A 17224-nucleotide genomic window follows, 5' to 3' on the forward strand; every position below is an offset into this window, starting at 1 on the left:
TTTCTACTGGGTCTGTCATATTCCTGTAACTACTCTAATGAGCCTAACTTATTACCACCTTGTGGCATCAATAGATATTGCAAAAATGACTGTTTTTTTTTTTTTTTTAAACCTTTTACCTTTTTGCAATTGGTCAACAGTATAACAAGGGTTACAGTTAGGGCCATTTCTTGAGAATATATGACAACTAATATATGTAGTAACTTGAATTGCTCAGGATCTCTGATTTCTTTCTACCCATTTAAAATGACCAAGAAACAGCTACCTAACTTCCCATATATATTTTTAGTTTTTTTATTAATAAAATGAAAATTTAAAAAATATAGATACAATGCAGCAACGTAAATAAAAAAATAGACTTAAAAGTAGTTTGAGGTGTAATGAACAAAATGATAAACATTCCAGGCATTATTAATCTATTTACATTTTTATCTACTATGTTTAATTCCACTTATTAATACTTCCTGGGAAATCTCGTTTTACTTTGTTAAAGTTAGAATGATCAATTTTAAAGCTATCATCCGCTGGAAGGTCTAAATTTGAGAATGAATGAATTTATGCAGGCTTTTCTAATAGCCTTGAATTTTAAAAGCCTTACAGTTTATATATGACAAGGATCAAACCTGTCCCCTCACCATCCATTTGCGGATATAATGTGCATTTAGGGGTAATACTATACTGGCTATTTGCTTGACATTTCTGAACAGAGCTTAAGTACAGGAAGTAAGAGCAGTGATAATGGAAGGAAATCCTGAACAGTATTATTATTCAGCTCAGTTCCTACTTTCTGCCTCCCATATGCTGTTTTTCAGTGGTAGGGTCTGTCTTTGGTGTGGTACTTTTGTTTTTTGGGTTTTTGTTTTGCATTTTCACATGGGGAGGTGGAAAATATCTCCAGTCCTTAAAAGACAAAGAGTTGGCGTGTTTGGGAGAGACAGGATTCATTTTTGCCCTATTTCAGGAACACCCTCCAGTCCCGACTTCTGACTTTACTCCACACAGGCACTTGTCATTCATTCAGCCACTGTCCTGTATCAGGACTATGGCTTCAGGAAATTGGCAGCTGATTATTATTACGGTCCAGACTTATAAATAAGATTGACCTATATCCAATCAGTTATCCAGATGAAATTTTTCCTTATAGCCTAGTTTGAAACTGCAAAATGCAAAATGTTTCAAGTTCCTTGTCCAGTAGCAGGAGACAAGTCTGATTCTACACAGAGTTCCTTTGCCATCCTTGACTGTAGCTTTTGCTTTGTGATTCTGTTTATGTGAGCCTGCAGATACATATTTTGGAATACAGGTGTGCGCATATATATATATATATATATATATTTTTTTTTTTTTTAAAGAAAACTACTTTGCCATGATTCCTATTTTTTGCCATTAATCACCATCCCTAAAGACATTAAATCATTAATATATTTTGAATCTTTTATATATAATAAAATAATATTTGCTATAATGGTAATGAGTCTATTTTCATATATAAATGTAAACATTAATTAAAATGGATTCAGTTAATTTAAATACACTTCATATTAACAGAGAAAAATTGTGGGGGAATACATTTAGTGTAATTGATAACTATTATGATGATGGTGGTGATCATTTTGACTGATAAAGTTATTGACTCAGGTGATGCCTCTAGGAATTATTTTCATTGCTTCTTATGATGCTTGGTGATTTGTTTGATAACATTTGAACATGTCTATGGAAAAGTACATGCAGTTCTTTTAATCTAGAAAGGACGAATGCTATTACTACACTAATTTCAGTCTTCTCTAACCTGGAATAAACATTTCAAGTTAGTTAGATGAGGACACACGTTTATCACATTCGGTGATCAGTGTTTACTGAGTACTTGCTGTGTAACGGACACTGTATGTGTATTTTATCTCATTTAATCCTCAAAATAATCCTACCAAGATGGTCCATGAAAAGATAATGAGGGTTGAGAGAAGTTAAGTAGCTCTTCCAGTGTCGCACTGCCAATAAAAGGTGGAGCCAAAATTCAAATCTGCATGTCTAACTTTCAAGCTCTGTGATCAGGCTGGGTAGTAAAAGGATGAAATAATGGTTGCTGACGTTAAGCACCTCACACCTCAGAACTGAATGCATAAACACATAAATGATATCAGCATGGTACAGTGAGAGCTATAGAAAATGGATATACAAAATGGCATGTGAGCATACGGGCAGGAGGCAACAGTTGCATTTGGGTAAATCAGGCAAGGGTTCAAAGAAGTGTTATCTGAGGCACAAATGAGAAGAGCAGCATTCAAGACTAAGGGCACAATCAGTAAAAAGCCAAAGAGGAAAAGCCATTAGCACATTATGGAAATCATGAAAAGTTTGATATTGGGGTAGAGGTGGTTGTGGCAGGAGCACTGGAATTAAATACGGCGATGCTCTGAATTTACTCTATTGAATAACTGAATATTAAAATAGTCTGTGAGGATTCGAGAGCATAAGTTAGAGGTTAAGTGAGTAAGACAGGACTTACGACTTGCTAAGTTTTTAGTTAGGTCTATTTCTCTAGTTATTTTAATTACTTTGTCAGCATCCTTCAGAACACATCCTTTCTGTGGATTTTTTTTTGTTTTAGGTCAACAATTCCATGGGCATTCAGCTAATGCTTCATTATTATGCTAACTGTATTTTCTTTGTTGAAACTCTATATTACAGTGTGTTACTATATACGGCAGAGTATGATTTGGCCTTGCCGAACTTTGGGTCATTACCAGTGGCTTCAGATTGAACAGGGTTATTTTGAGGTCATTCACTGATGCTATAAAGGATTGAATTATTTATAACTTTAATATTCACCAGTGTTTCTAGCTCAAGATCCAATATACCATCAAATATTACCTGTCAACAAAATGTTGCATCTGTTCCATTTGTTGATGACTGCTAAAACAAAGCAGTTGAATTTTGCTTTGAACTAAATATGGGTAGAATTTCCAACCCAAACATGTCAATAAAAATAATATTTATAATTAATATGTGTGATACTAATTGGAACCAATAATGTATAAAAGTAAACATATATTACTATAATATTGCTATATTACTATATTAATTATTTTTACTTTTGCATAAGAGAGACAGATTGGAGAAAACAGGTATCTTACTCAAATACTAGCCATAAAACAGCTACATTTCTGTAACAAATAAAAGTCTGGCATAAAAATTACTTTTTAAGAATTAAAAGAGTAAACACCTCTATCTCATTTGACCACATTTTCCTTATATTTATTGCCTTCAGCAAAGTAAGAAAGATAGATATTAGTTAATATGAGAGAAGAGGTAGAAGAAATATTTCAGAGTAGTGACTAACATTCCTCCTTTTAAAGGCATCTGAAAAATAAATATATTGATAATTTTGGATTAAACCTTAGAGATGGAAGGCAGTTTAGAGTTCCGTTTTAATCATTTTAAAAACAGGTTTTTAAAAATTGTCATTGTCAAAACATTTCTCTGTGAGCATCAACCCTGAAGTGGGTCTTCATCACCTCATGGTAGTTTTTCCTCTGTACTAATCAGACAGTACTGGGCATTTCTGGGAAGAGCACTAGGAAATTGTCCCAAGGGACAATGATATATCTGGGAGTTGCATTACTGACCAAAAGCTTGGCATATAATAAATCAAGATATGTCCAATAATACAGCATAAAAGCAAATGTTGAGGCATAGTGCAGACTAAGGGAAATGATGCAAATAAAGGTCCAGCAAGAGCGTCTGGCACACGGAAGCCAATCCAAACATGTTCGTTTCTCATAGCCCAGACTCAGGTGGTTTTGGCTGCCTAACAAATTGCCCCAAAACATAATGTCTTTAAACAGTAATAATCACTTATTCCTTTTCACGGTTCCTGTGGGCAGGACATCAGGGCACACAGACTCAGCTTTCCTCTGCTCCATGGCATCTGAAGCCTCAGCTGAAAGACTCAAAGGTTGATGGCTGCATTATGTGAAGGCTCCTTCATTCACATGTCTGGCAGGTGATGGTGATTTTTGATTGGGGACCTAACTAGGGCTGCCGGCTGAAACACCTACAGGTGGCTTCTCTGTGTCACCTGAGATTACTTACAACATAGTGGTTGGAGTCTAAGGACAAACATCAAGATAGCTTAATAGATGATAGATAAGAAAGAAAGACAGAGAGATAGAGAGACACTACACAGAAAGTGTTTTACCTTTTGCAATCTAGTCTCAGAAATAAAGCAGCCTTACCTCTGCCACATTCTTATGGTCAAGGAAATTACAAAGATCCAAAAGGAGGAAATAGAAACTCCACCTTTCACTGGAGGCATGGGATGCCACACTGTAAGAAGAGCATGGGATGAGATATATATTGGTGCAGCCATCTTTGGAAAATGCAATTTGCTAACCTATCAATAATATGAAATAATAAAATTATACTTTTATTATTTAAAATCATAGAAAGTAGAAGGGTCTAGAGGATTTTTATTATCCACCTCTTCAAGCAATTTAACCCCTTGAATGAAAAATAGAGTCTTAGAGAAATAGACTATCTGTGTGGAGCCATTCACCTGGTTATTCCAGTGTCAAGAGATATTGCTGAATATCAATTTTATAGTAATTTACCTTACAAATATCCTATAAAATATGTCTGAGTTTGTTCATTGATTTTAAAAATGATGTATTTTAAACTATTTATTTGCATAAAATACAATCCTTATATGAGAAATCTGAATTATTAAAACTAATATTAAAGGAGGATATTCCCCAGCTGGGATTTTAAAAAATGTAGTGTGACCTACAACCATCTGGTCTTCAGCAAGGTAGACAAAACCAAGCAATGGGGAAAAGACTCCCTACTCTATAAGTGGTACTGGGATAACTAACTGGCCATATGCAGAAGAATAAAACTGGACCCTCATCTCTTACCATATACAAAAATTAACTTAAGATGGTTTAAATATTTAAATGTAATACCTCAAACTATAAAAATCACAGAAGAAAACCTAGGAGATACCCTTCTCACCATTGGCCTTGGCAAATAAATTTTTTGTTACAATTCCAAAAGCAATTGCAACAAAAACAAAAATTGACAAGTGGAACCTAATTGAATTGAAAAGCTTCTGCAAGGCAAAGGAAAGTATCAACAAACAGATGACCTATAGAATGCAAAAAAATAATCACAAATTATGCATCTGACAAAAGTGTAGCTTAACGGAACTTAAATCAACAAGCAAAATACAACCCTATTAAAAAATACACAAAGGATATGAACAGACACTTCTCAAAAGAAGACATACAAGTGGCCAACAAACATACAAAATAGAGCTCAACCTCACTAATCATCAGAGAAATGCAAATCAAAGCCAAAATAAGACACCATCTCACACAGTCAGAATGGTTATTATTTAAAAGTCAAAAACAACAGATTTTGGTGAGGTTGAGAGAAAAGGAAATGCTTATGCACTGTTGGTGGAAATGTAAATTAGTTCATTTTACTAAGGAAATGTAAAACAGTTTGAAGATTTCTCAGATAACTTAAAACATATTTACCATTTGGCCCAGCAATTCCTTCACTGGGTATGTACCCAAAGGAAAATAGATTATTATACCAAAAAGACACATGTACTTATATGTTCATTGCGGCACTATTTGCAATAGCAAAGACATGGAATCAACCTAGGTGTCCATCAATGGTGGACTGGATAAAGAAAAGGTGGTACATATACACCATGGAATACCACTCAGCTATAAACAAGAATGAAATAATGTTTTTTTTCAGCAACATGGACCAAGAGGCCACAATCCTCAGCAAATTAATGTGGGAAGAGAAAAACCAATTACCACATGTTCTTACTTATAAGTGGGAGCTAAACATTAAGAACACATGGGCATAAATATGGGAACAACAGACACTGTGGACTACTGGAGAAGGGAGGTGGGGAGGTGGGTGTGGGTTGAAAAACTACTTAATGGGTACCTAGGTGCAATACACAAAGGTAACAAACCTGCATATGTACCCCTCGTATCTAAAAGTTGAAATTTAAAATTAATTATTTAAAATAATCCAGACTTGAAAAAAAATGTAGGTGTGTCTGATAAACAGTCTAGCTTGTGATCTCCCTGACGTCTACTTGTATTAGTTGGATGTATGGGTCAGTTTCAGCAAGACAGAGGAGGGGAGAGGACAGTGTAGTGTCTGTTCCTCAACCCTGTTCCATGCAGTTTCTTGTTTGGGTGGTAGGGAACCAGACAGCTGAGGCAAAACCTGTTCCAAAAGGAACTTGTCAGACCGGAGAGTAAGTGGAACTTCTCTGGGTCCCAGGTGACTCAAATGCAACTGGGATTTGGAGAGAGACAGTCCTTATTTCATGCACAGAAACAGAGGAGAGAACACATTGCTGTTTGACATATTGAGATTGTACAGGTTTGGGGTAACAGACAATCTTCTATGCAGAGAAACAGCATTTTCAAAGAAGTCATCACTGAAACAATGATAATATCCAGTTACTTCTGTCTCTCTCTTTTTTATTTGTTTGAGACAGAGTCTCACTCTGTCGCCTAGGCGGGAGTGCAATGGTGGGATCACAGCTTACTGCGTGCACCTTGACTTCTTGGGCTCAAGCGATCCTTCCACCTCAGCCTCCAGAGTAGCTGAGACTACAGGTGTGCACCATACTGACTGGCCAATTTTTGTACTTTTTGTAGAGATGAGGTTTTGCCATGTTGCCCATGCTGATCTTGAACTCCTGGGCTCAAGTGATTCACCCTCCCTGGCCTCCCAAAATGTTGGGTTTACAGGCATGAACCACTGTGCCCGGCCCAGTTACTTTTCTCTAGTGGGTTTTGAACAGTAGATAGAAACAAGGGGTCAGAACAGAAGACAGTGGAGGACTTTTGCTGTCCATGTTTACACAACCCCTGAGGAATCCTGGCAAAACTGATAAATTATTGTCTGAGAGAACAGGGGTTAGGGGGATGTTGTTTAAATCCTATAGTTATGTTGTGAAGAGTGACAATAAAATTGAGTACAATTGCTTATGTAGCCTCAGTTGAACCTGCTGGCAGATACAGCTTGTGAATATTTGAATCACACTAATAAATTATAGTTAACAGTTAATTAGCAATGATTTTATTTGACTTAGATTCTAGAGGGTATTAGAAGGATTCATTTGGGTAACTTTTGTCTAAAAATATCTGAACTGTTAGCTTTTCCTCTTTTCATTCTAAGTCAAGCTGAAGCATTATAAAATTACCCAATTTATCACCCTTTACACAAACATTTACTGAAAAATCCATTTGAAATAATTCTTTTTATTTATTTATTTATTGCATTTTAGGTTCTGGGATACATGTGAAGAACATGCAAGATTGTTGCATAGGTACACACATAGCAGTGTGATGTGCTGCCTTCCTCCCCATCACCTATATCTGGTATTTCTCCCCATGCTATCTCTCCCTAACTCCCCACCCCTCACTGTCCCTCCCCTAGTTCCCCTTGACAGACCCCAGTGTGTGATGCTTCCCTCCCTATGTCCATGTGTTCTCACTGTTCAACACCTACCTATGAGTGAGAACATTCAGCGTTTGATTTTCTGTTCTTGTGTCAGTTTGCTGAAAATGATGGCTTCCAGGTTCATCCACGTCCCTACAAAGGACACGAAATCATCATTTTTGATGGCTGCATAGTATTCCATGGTGTATATGTGCCACATTTTCCCTGTCCAGTCTATCATTGATGGGCATTTGGGTTGGTTCCAGGTCTTTGCTATTGTAAACAGTGCTGCAATGAACATTCATGTGTATGTGCCCTTATAGTAGAACAATTTATAATCCTTTGGATATATACCCAGTAATGGGATTGCTGGGTCAAATGGAATTTCTATGTCTAGGTCCTTGAGGAATGGCCACGCTGTGTTCCACAACGGCTGAACTAATTTACATTCCCACCAACAGTGTCAAAGTGTTCCTATTTCTCCACATCCTCTCCAAAATCTGTTGTCTCCAGATTTTTTAATGAACGCTATTCTAACTGGGGTAAGGTGGTATCTCAATGTAGTTTTGATTTGCATTTCTCTAATGACCAGTGATGATGAATATTTTTTCATATGTTTATTGTAAATCTGTTTTAGTTCTTTGTAGATTCTGGATATCAGCCCTTTGTCAGACGGGTAGATTGCAAAATTTTTTTCCCATTCTGTTGGTTGCTGATTCACTCTAATGACCGTTTCTTTTGCTGTGCAGAAGCTGTGGAGTTTGATTAGGACCCATTTGTCTATTTTGGTTTTTGTTGCTAATGCTTTTGGTGTTTTGGTCATGAAGGCCTTGCCTATGTCTATGTCCTGAATGGTTTTGCCTAGGTTTTCTTCTAGGGTTTTTATGGCGTCAGGTCTTATATTTAAGTCTTGAACTCATCTGGAGTTAATTTTAGTGTAAGGTGTCAGGAAGGGGTCCAGTTTCTGCTTTCTGCACATGGCTAGCCAGCTTTCCCAACACCATTTATTAAACAGGGAATCATTTCCCCATTGCTTGTTTTTGTCAGGTTTGTCAAAGATCGGATGGTTGTAGATGTATGGTGTTGCCTCCGAGGCCTCTGTTCTGTTCCGTTGGTGAAATAATTCTTACAGGTTTTTTTGTTGTTGTAATTTAGACATCCTCAGCCTCTTTAATCTGGATGTCCTGTTTACTGTCTCAGTCTTTGTTGTTCCCAGAATCTTAATTTTCCCTAAATTCCAAGTCTCCTCATGCCACCTAAAATCTCGGGTGGTTTGGAAATTTACAAAAATCACAAAAGTGTAGTTGGGATGATTTGTGGAAATGGAGACAGGTTTGAGTAGGTGGTTGGAGGGTGGATAATGTGTTATTCAAAGCTTAGGCTCAAACCCCAGCTCTGTCACTCACCAACTATGCATGCAAATTTGGGCCCTAGTTTCCTGAGGATTTTAGACACACACACACACACACGCACACGCACACGCACACGCACACGCACACACCCCTGAAATAGCTTTGTTGCTAAGATTAAATGAGCTAATACATAAAAAGGTGTGGCTCTCACTGCAGGAACTTTCCTTATGTAGGTCATAGAAGAGTTACGTGCCAAATTTTTTTTTATAGAAGTACTAATTGAATAATGCAATCTCCACCCAACACCTCCCTTAATCCCTGCTTACATGATACTCCTCTACATGAGCCGATTTATTTCTAAAAGTTGTTCTCAAGAAGTGGAATACAGATGTTAATTGGATAGTTTTGAAAGTGCAGAAAGGTTTTTAAAAAACTAGCTTTTGAAAAGTAGTAGCAGTGTTTATTTATTACTGAAATATTTTAGGCATAAAACTGAATGTAAACCTGTTTCATTTCTTCTGTGCTTAGAAAATTTGCCCCTAAGTCCTTTATAACAAAAATTAGCAGAAGTGACTCCTGGCTGGTGATTCAGAGGTCTCATATTTTTAGCCCTAGAAAGTCAATGAAGACAGTTGGACTGTGAGAGCAGGGTTTCAAAGCTCAGCTCTACTTTTTTGGCCTACAAACATCCCATCGAAGCTCAGTATGACAGCTAGTGCTCTGACAGCTGGTGAACAGGGATTCTGAAAAAAAGAAAGAGAGAAAAAAAAATCTACTATGTGAGAGGGATAATCACCTGGAAAGTATTGCTTGGATCAGTGCTATATGAGTTACAGGAATGGTGGGTGGAAGATAAATAACTGATCTTTGGCACCAAGTTTATGATTAAGGATTTCACAGAAAGAAGGAAGATAGTTGGCCCAGAGTGGTGGCTCACGCCTGTAATCCTAGCACTTTGGGAGGCCAAAGTGGGCAGATCATAAGGTCAGGAGTTCGAGACCAGCCTGGACAACATGGTGAAACCCCATCTCTACTAAAAATACAAAAATTAGCCAGGCTTGATGGCGGGCGCCTATAATCCCAGCTACGAAAGGCTGAGGCAGGAGAATCGCTTGAACCTGGGAGGTAGAGGCTGCAGTGACTTGAGACTGTGCCATTGCATTCTAGCCTGGGCGACAGAGCAAGATGCCATGTCAAAAAATAAATAAATAAATAAATAAAGTAAGATAGTGCAGTTTTCCCTAAATTATAATTATCCACAAGCTTCCCTTACAATTTTGCCACATCCAAACACTTCCTGTATTATCGTTTGCTTAATATAAGTTTTTGAGCCGGGCATGGTGGCTCACGTCTGTATTCCCAGCACTTTGGGAGGCTGAGGCAGCAGGATCACGAGTTCAGGAGTTCAAGACCAGCCCGGCCAACATAGTGAAACCCTGTCTCTATTAAAAATACAAAAAAGAAAAAAAAGCCAGACACGGTGGCACGTGCCTGTAGTCCCAGCTACTTGGAAGGCTGAGGCAGGAGAATCGCTTCAACCTGGGAGGTGGAGGTTGCAGTGAGCCCAGATCGTGCCACTGTACTCCAGCTTGGGCAACAGAGCAAGACTTCATCTCAAAAAAATAAAAATAAAACAATAAAAAAACTAAGTTTTTGAACACTTTAAAAAATCTTATGTGTATTTTTTTTTTTTTTTGAGACGGAGTTTCGCTCTTGTTACCCAGGCTGGAGTGCAATGGCGCGATCTCGGCTCACCGCAACTTCCGCCTCCTGGGTTCAAGCAATTCTCCTGCCTCAGCCTCCCGAGTAGCTGGGACTACAGGCGTGCGCCACCATGCCCAGCTAATTTTTATATTTTTAGTAGAGACGGGGTTTCACCATGTTGACCAGGATGGTCTCGATCTCTTGACCTCATGATCCACCCGCCTCGGCCTCCCAAAGTGCTGGGATTACAGGTGTAAGCCACCGCGCCCGGCCAATTTTTTATTATTTATTTTAATTTAGAGACAGGCTCTCATTCTGTCACTCAGACTAGAGTGCAATGGCATGATTATAGCTTACTGTAGCTTTGAATTCTTGGGCTCAAGTGATCCTCCTGCCTTAGCCTCCTGAGTAGCTAGAACTACAGGCATACAACACCATGCCTAATTTTCAAATTTTTTGAAGGATGGAATCTTGCTATGTCACCTAGGCTGGCCTCAAGTGATCCTTCTACCTCAGCCTCCCAAAATCCTGGGACTATAGATGTGAACCACTGCACCTGGCCTTGTGTGTATTTAAACAGAAAACTTTATTCACTACTGTAAATAAAAAATCAGAATGTGTCATAAGTATAAAACATAAATATAATATTAAATTATAGCTAGATATTGTAGTCTACAAAAGATTCTGACCTTGAGGCCTGGTATCTTTTTGTTAAAAATAGAATTTGGCATTAAAAGGATTAAAGTTAAAGAGATATTAAAATTAAAGGGATGTTAACTCATTTCAAACTGAAACCTCCTCTTTGAGGCTGTTACACAAATGGAAGGGGAAATAGTTTTCTCATTATGGGATCCATTTGGCAATATTTACTGAGTCAATGTTATTTAATGTCATGTCACAAACACTTAGAAATGCTATGTCTACTTGTCCCACATTCTGGGAATGGTGTACTGGTTAAGAGGATGGTATGAGTGTCAGACAGACATAAATTTAAATCCCAGCTTTGTTACTGAACAACAGAGCTACATGAAGAAGGTCAGATTACCTCTATCCTCTTTCTTCATTTTTATTTAGAAAATCTTTAGCACATTCAATAAATTTTGTTGCAATGATGATAATAATGTGAATATTGATGTTCAGGATGAACTGAGGACGCTGGGCTGTCTACATAAATTGCCCTTTTATTAAGGATTTGTCTATAGGTTGTCAAGCAGATACATTTTAACTTAATTTTGCCTATTTGTTTTAAAAATCCATCCATATTATTTGTCTTTCTAGCATTCTAGTTCTCCTTCTTGAAATCTGAGTATTGGTTTTCTATCTTTTTGTGGCTTCTTCTTTCTCCTACTGTTTACTGTGGTTGTTCCTTAGGCTGAATCTTTGAGCCTCTTCTCAGAAGCCTCACAACTCCTCAGAAGCCTATTCATTTTTAAAGCTTTAGCAATGTCTTATAAAGTGACTCCTAAAATCAGTGTATTTAAATCTGCCCTTACCTCTTTACAGCCCAAATCGCTACTTGATAATTGCCATGTCTTGTCACTTTAGATTCAGATTTTAAATCAGCACATTCATTTCATCCTCTGTTCCTTGTCAATGATCCTATCATATTTCCGGTTCCTTATGAATACAGGAGGTAACTGCATGTGTTTTAGAGTCAGAATATCCTGGAGTCCTGTTTCTACCTTTTACCAATTTAACAGAAAATTACTCATCAACAGGATGCCACTGAACACATGGGATGAAAACTTCCCCATACTTCAAGAGAAGTGGAGAGTGGCAGAAATAGTCTGTAAAGAAATAGTGCTAACATATTTTTTAACCTTGAATTTCATTACTTTATTGACCACTCTAAAGGTAAGTGTTAACATTAGCTGAAAAAAGGTGAATAATAAAGCATATATGTTTTTTCTTTTACATAGTTTCCTGTGAAATGTTAGTTCTAAAATTAATTCAAATTATTTAGATAAGAGTCCTTTCAGTGTGCTGAAAAGTGGCTATGTACCAAAGAACAGGGGTAAGTGACAGTGGTTGAGGTCTTCGGGAGATCTGAAGAGCAGACTGCATGTTAGGCCAAGTTTAGTGGTAAGCTTTAAAGAGAGTAAGTGATTTGTAACATATTTAGACTATGGTAATTCTGAGCATAGAAATAAACTCACCTGTCCAAACTCAAAGAATGGACTTAGAGACCTAGAGAACAGCAAAAGTGAGACATTTAATAATAGTCTTGCAAGATTGGGTGTCTGATGAGCAGGCACACCCAGCACAGTTTTAACAAACAATTTATCCCCTAGTGCACAGGACATAGGCTGAGTACTACTGGGTCACAATTTTCTTGGACATCGCCTATCGATTGTTGGGTAGGGGCTTTCGGTGTTCTTTTTAGGATTGTCTTGCTGTATTTTATTGCAGCCCACAATGCATTGCAATCCTAGTTAGCTCAGGGGCTCTTCAAGTATTTTACTTACGACCTAAGTAACTGGGCAGGCTGATAAGAACAGACAAAACAAGCTATTTTGCAGGCTAGTAAACTTTTATCTTAAACTTCTTTGGTTCAGGTGAGGGCAATAAAGCCAGGGTGAGGAAGTGGGGCAGTGGGAGGCCGACAAGCAGACATCAGCTATCCAAGCAGGGCCTAGTACATCCTGTTTCTTCTGTAGTTTGCTGACCTAACCTGATTTAGGGCACTTTGTCTTAGAAATGGACCACTGTATACATTAGTTCCTTCATGAGGAAGGTGGGAAAATACAGGAAGTAATCTTGCAAATTTTATTAACTATGAAAATTATAGCAAAAGTTTACAAAGGTTTTTTCTGGGGGGTCATTTTCTGGGGGGTCACTTCTCTTTAAAAAACAGATCTTCCTGCATACTGTACCATGCTGTAAAAATAAAATAGATGTAGTCTTGGTAAATTTAATGGCTTTAAAGATTGTGGCAAAGTTTAGTACTTGAAGTGAATTAAATGAGGTAACTAAAATATATACAGCTATATCTTGTGCTGTGAAAGCAAAAGAGGCCAATTCCTTTTGTATATACTTATGAAAAGTCACATGCTAAAACTGTTGGAAAGTGAATTTTATTAAAATCAAAGTGAATATGGAAAACTAAAATGTATCCAGAAGATACATTAAATTGTGATGTTTCATTTTATAAGTGAGTGCAACTAGCATTCTTTTAAATTATAGGTTCTTCAGGTGATTTCAGATATAATAGGGCCCCCTGGCACTAGCTCATCTAAGTCATTCATAGGTTATTTTAGTATTCCCTGGGATGCAAATGGCTTACAGTCACAAGATATAATTTGCCTCAGAGGGCCAGGCATTCTTATCAACTCGCTTTTTATTGTAGCTTGTATTACTTATCCATATTCTTTTACCCTTTTTAGTCTGAGAACCTTTTCCTTTACTGAAATGATAGAGGCGAAACAAAGGTGAATGGATTTTCAGTCTCTCTCTCTTCTGTTAATTTATACCACAGAATCCAAACTAATTTAATTCCTCCTTTTTGTTTTCTTGGACCTAACTTTTTTTTTTTTTTCACCCTTAGGGTTTTCCCCAACTTCAGCTCATTGTAGCTATCTACTTTCTGTAAATCAATGATTTAACTAATTAAAAATGGAAATCTATTTTTTTCATCTAGTCAGCTATTACCATTCTCCATGGCACTAAATAATCTATACAGAACATAATTCCAATTTAAAATTTTTGATGTGAAAGAAATTAATAATTCACACTTATTTTGGAAAATTTCAAACCTAGGGAAAAAAACATAATATACATGTGGACCCTCCATCTGATTCACCCATTTTTAATATTTTGCCATATTTACCTCCTTTTGCTCTTATCTACATACATGTATATATATATATGTGTGTTACATATCTATTTCTCTGAATCATTTGCAAATAACTTGTAGACCCAATTATTCTACATCCGTTTTTGACATAAAATTCCAAATTTAAGGACAATACCATTATCACATTTAAGAAAACCTTAATTCCATTATATTATCCAATATCCAGTCCAGATTCAAATTTCTGCAACTGGCCACCAGTAACTGTCTTTTCACTTATTTTTTAGATTCAGGATTGCATTTTGTTTTCATGTTTCTTACATCTCTTAAATTTGAAAGACTTTTTTTTTTTTTTTTTAATCTTAAATTACATTTTAACAGTCTACAGGTTTCCTGTAGGATATGCCTCATTGTGGATTTATTTGCCTGTGTCTTCAGGTTTAACTTGCTCAGATATCCCCTATATGTCCTTTAAATTTGTTCTCACATCTAGACCTTAGCACTATTGACATTCTGGGCCACATCATTCTTCTGAGTGCAGGGATGTCCTGTGCTTTGTAAGATATTTAGCAGCATCCCTGATGCATCCCATGAGATGCATAACACCCCTAACCCCTCAGACTGTGACAACTCAGACATTGCTAAACAGATTTGGGGGTGTGGGGTTGGTTTAGGATCCAGGGTCCAGAAGCTTGGTTAAATTCAGGTTAAACAATTTTGGCAAGAATATTTCCTTTTTTTTTTTTTTTTTGAGATGGTTTCTTGCTCTTGTCGCCCAGACTGGAGTGGAATGGCATGATCTTGGCTCACTGCAACCTCAGCCTTCCCTGTTTAAGCCATTCTCTTGCCTCAGCCTCCTGAGTAGTGGGGATTACAGGCGCCTGCCATTGCACCCGGCTAATTTTTGTATTTTTAGTAGAGATGGGGTTTCGCCATATTGGTCAGGCTGGTCTTGAACTAACTTTGTGATCCACCCACCTCAGCCTCCCAAAGTGCTGGGATCACAGGTGTCAAAGAATACTTCTTCAGTGATGTGTATGTCTAGTTGCATGACATCTGTAAGCAGATTACATTAGATTTTCCCATTATTAGTGATTCTAGCTTTGATCTCTTAAGCCAGTGATTTTTTTTAAGGGTAAAGGTACATTGTCTCTTCTGTAATAAGCAAGTTATGGCTTGATACTTTGAGACCAAGTGAAGATGTGAAGATCCTGCACTCCTATAGTCTTTCACCTTGTGGCTTTTAGTATCCTCTGATATATTTTCCTGAATCAATTGTGGTTGACTTGGAAAATTGTGATTTTTCTATCATTTGTTCTATATTTATTATCTTTCCCTCTGAAAGAAAAGGTCCTGTCCTCCTTTCATTTTTCGTGGCACTCCGAAGAAATCCAAAGTGTTTCATCAATTATTGTCACCATTTTTTGGATGCTCTGTTGTCCCAAACTTCTCCAGTGGGAATCTCATTCTTTAAAGGAATTTAGTGTTTTGTGAATATTTTATTACTGTAAGCACCAAGCAGTGGTAAATCCTTACTGAATTACACTGCATGTGAGCACAAACGGCTTCATAACCAGTGAGAAATTCTGATGATTGGGACAACGTATCATTTTCATAGTTAACAAGTTACATTAACTGTAAAATGTAAATATTTGGTAAGAAAAAATTCTAACAGCCAATAAAAATTGTTGGCTATTTATTTTTGTCATCTATTTACCTTTATTTATTTTTGTCATCTATTTACCTTTAAAATGGCAAATCTATTCCTGGCTCCTGTAAATGATGGTCAATGCCTATAAATGGAAATATACTTGTAGCATACATCTGACCTAAACACTGCATACTGCCATACATTGCAGGGAACAGGATGGAGCTAGTTCTGATGTAAACTTATCTAAACAATAATGCTTGGGAGCAAATCTCAATAGCATTCTATGTAAGGAAAGCATCGCGATTTTATAACTATGACTTTTAGGAAGACCAAACGGAATACCGCAGCTGAAAGGAGAAAAACCTGTATTAAGGAATTTTAGCTCCACCCAGGGCAATTATCCCCTTCCTTCCGTAACTGCCAATTGCCTCCCCAATCCCAAGAGTGCCTCTGCCCAGTTCCGCAGACTCTGCTCCAAGTCTGTTTTTGATGATGCCCTTAGATGAAGCAGGGGCGGCAAGCGGCGGAGATAGGGGTTAAGTCTTCTTCCCTCGAATTGGCAAATGGGGACAGTGCCCCTCAGCAGCGTACTTTTCCCTCACCTACCTGACGCCCCAGAAGTGAAAGATCAAGAGGGTGGGGCAAACTTTTAGGGAGCGAGCGCCTCCTTGGCCCGCGAACCCGTCCGCCGGTTCCTCCCTGATTGGCCAGCGTGAGTCGCAGACGTCCAATCGCGGGGTAGCGTCCGCGGTGCCGCTCGGCGCCGCCGCCGCGCATGCCCACTCAGCGACCCACTCCGCGCTCCAGCCCTCTGGGGCGCTGGCGATGGGCACCTGCGGCGAGGCGGCCGTGGTCGCCAGGCCTCACAGTACAGGCCGCGCTGGGACACGGGCGGTCCCACGTGGAGGGCAACAGGAAAAACAAGCACTGACACAACTGCCCCCTTTCCCCATATCTCCGAAGTGCAGGTTTTCTTGGGTTGACCAGTCATTTTCCCTGTGGTGTCCGGCTTCAACCCGATCTGCCCGTGAGGACTCACCAAAGCCTGAGCTTCATTCGTTTCTTTGCGTCCGGGAGAACCAAAAGGCGAGGTGAAGGGAACGAATCTTTATAAGAAAGTAAACTTTTGTGCAGAATGGGCTGGGGACACCTCTGAGTCTTACTGCCCGAAACGTGGCCTTTTTAGGGCCGTCCTGGACGCGCTCTCCGTCTCTGGCCTCATCCTGCTCTCTCTGAGGTGACCGCCTG

The 17224-nt window shown here is 38.3% G+C and overlaps 1 long non-coding RNA gene across 1 annotated transcript; it reads right to left on the minus strand.

The window, feature by feature from the left end:
- Positions 1–9101: 9101 nt before the first annotated feature.
- On the minus strand, positions 9102–17224 carry LOC116551266. The gene is made up of 2 exons (XR_004268814.1): positions 17016–17224; positions 9102–9574 (listed from the first exon to the last, which is right to left on the minus strand). It is a non-coding gene; the product is annotated as an uncharacterized LOC116551266 (long non-coding RNA).

The sequence above is a fragment of the Sapajus apella genome, unplaced genomic scaffold (genome assembly GCF_009761245.1).
Source record: "Sapajus apella isolate SASKATOON/1434 unplaced genomic scaffold, GSC_monkey_1.0 scaffold9, whole genome shotgun sequence".
Lineage (NCBI taxonomy): Eukaryota > Metazoa > Chordata > Mammalia > Primates > Cebidae > Sapajus > Sapajus apella.